The sequence below is a fragment of the Montipora capricornis genome, chromosome 10 (genome assembly GCF_036669925.1).
Source record: "Montipora capricornis isolate CH-2021 chromosome 10, ASM3666992v2, whole genome shotgun sequence".
Lineage (NCBI taxonomy): Eukaryota > Metazoa > Cnidaria > Anthozoa > Scleractinia > Acroporidae > Montipora > Montipora capricornis.
This window is the reverse complement of record NC_090892.1, coordinates 47,096,332-47,098,402: the sequence shown is the minus strand read 5'-3', so window position 1 is coordinate 47,098,402 and position 2,071 is coordinate 47,096,332. Positions and strand designations below refer to the sequence as shown.

General features: G+C 39.9%; 1 protein-coding gene across 1 annotated transcript in view; it reads right to left on the bottom strand.

Annotated features, from left to right (window-relative positions):
- Positions 1-1,080, bottom strand: part of LOC138018786 (anoctamin-10-like) — an 18,851-nt gene extending 17,771 nt beyond the window's left edge. Inside the window, exon 1 of the mRNA XM_068865467.1 lies at positions 942-1,080. The gene's annotated coding sequence lies outside the window, so the exon portion shown is untranslated. The remainder of the gene's footprint in view (positions 1-941) is intronic.
- Between the last annotated feature and the right edge of the window lie 991 nt (positions 1,081-2,071).

Sequence of the window (2,071 nt, the reverse complement as noted above, 5' to 3'; positions counted from 1 at the left end):
GAATTATGGGTTTTAATTGGACAAATTTTAAAATAGTTAATTGTTAAATGTCTCCTGTCATAATTTTTCGGCTCAATACTCTAAAAGGTACTGCTAAGGCTCTCGCTGTGGACCTTTTCAGGCTAAACATCCCCCCCCTCCCCCCCCCCACGGAGTGATGTTTCAGTTATAGGTAACAAAAATAACACAACAGTACTATTTTCAACTAACAATCTTCAAACTCCTTAATCACCAGTCAAATTAGTCAACCCACATTTCAGCTTACATTTCATGATTAAAGAACTTGTCAAATTTCCCAAGTTGTTCCCGTGACAATCAGCCAGAAATCAATGTAAATTCATTAGGGCCCAATATAGCTGTTAAGAAACTTGAAGAAACATTTGCGAAAACCTACCTTCTTCTGGATTGTAAGTTTCTTCAGAGTGACACGTCAAAGCGAGCCAAAGCGAAAGGTAATCTGCATGTTTAATTAATCATGCCAGTCTGCTAAACATTTCACGCTTGTTCAGACTTGTTGCCTAATATCGCATTTGCTTAACGCAACGGTGTAGATTGCTAAGAAATAAATATTTTAGCTACACAATTAAAGCGAACAAACATGGTCGTCCGGTGGGTGGCTTGACATTTTCTCGCAATCGTTTTTATTTGCAAGCAAATATTCGATCACCTATAAGTGCACCCAACTTATTAATTTAAACGTCAAGATGTCGAGCGAAACTTGGCCAATTCCGGGCAACCGAAAGTCAATGTACCAGATTTGTTTACACTATTAAATGTCAAGAAATGTGTACTCAAACGAAATGAGAAAATCGTAGTAAGCAAAACAAGGAGAAAGCTCGGTTGCGTGCAATATCGCAATTCAAACGTTTTAAACAAATATGCCCAGGAATACACGGAATGCATCAAATTGTTTGAGGCCAAAATCAAACATAACCACTCACCTTATAGCACAGCAGCAACCACTACATGATTCCAATGGGAGTCACCAACAGGGACTCCTTTAAACGCATTTTACTGCGCAGTGGTAGCTCGGTGTCTGCCTCGGTTGGTTGAGCATCGGCTGTCACGGGGGAGGTTGCGGCTCGAACCGCGGCCGGATCAACACTGAGGAGGTAGTGCTGTCTTTGTAATTAATTCATCTGCGAATGGTTAGACTTTTAAGTCTCCTCGGTTAAGGAGTATAAACCGTAACATTTTTACACCTAAAAGATTCCAGCTGAAAATGAAAAAAAATATAATTTTACAGTGCAACGCGCCTTACCGTGGCTTGCTAGGGTATAACCCTATCACTAGGGTTACCCTACCTGCTTGTAAACAGGGCCTTACAACTGTGCGAACTTTGCAAGGAAGAGTGACTGTCAAACACAACCTGATTGGTGGACAATTTGTAAAAAACTTTGTTTCGGTGGCCACGGTAAGGCGCGTCCCACTGTAAGCATTTTTAATAGTTCCAGAGACGGCAACTTAAAACACCTGCTTGAAAAGTTCAGAAAAGCTTTGTCATAATTCTCAGATCTATTAATTTCAAGAACAGTAAAGATACCCTAAAAGATACAAGCTTAGACTTGGGTGACCCAAAAACCTTTTAGACACCCTAAAAGATACTAGATCCCTGATATTAACCCCTAAAAGATACGACGATCATCCCCGTCCGTTGATATTCATAAGATCGGAGAGGACTTTTAATTAAATCGCCCTCGCTAAAGTTTCCTTTATCACCGCTTCCAGGCTGGTTAGTTTCACGCCGAACGGTGGATTGTGCTCGATTAGCAAAAATTTTGTAACTAATGCATGTATTAACGTTTTTCTTAAAATATTACTATTATTTTGAGACATTTTGTTGTAAATGGACAAACATTATACGGTGGCCCACATCTGCCAAGGCAAAACTTACTTTTCCACGGCAAAACTTACTTTCTCACGGCAAAACTTACTTTTCCACGGCAAAACTTACTTTCTCACGGCAAAACTTACTTTACACGGCAAAACTTATACTTTCCTACGTGTCTGGAATCCGGAATGGGGAATCTGGAATAAGAACTTGAACCAAAGTCACTTAAAATAATCCTGC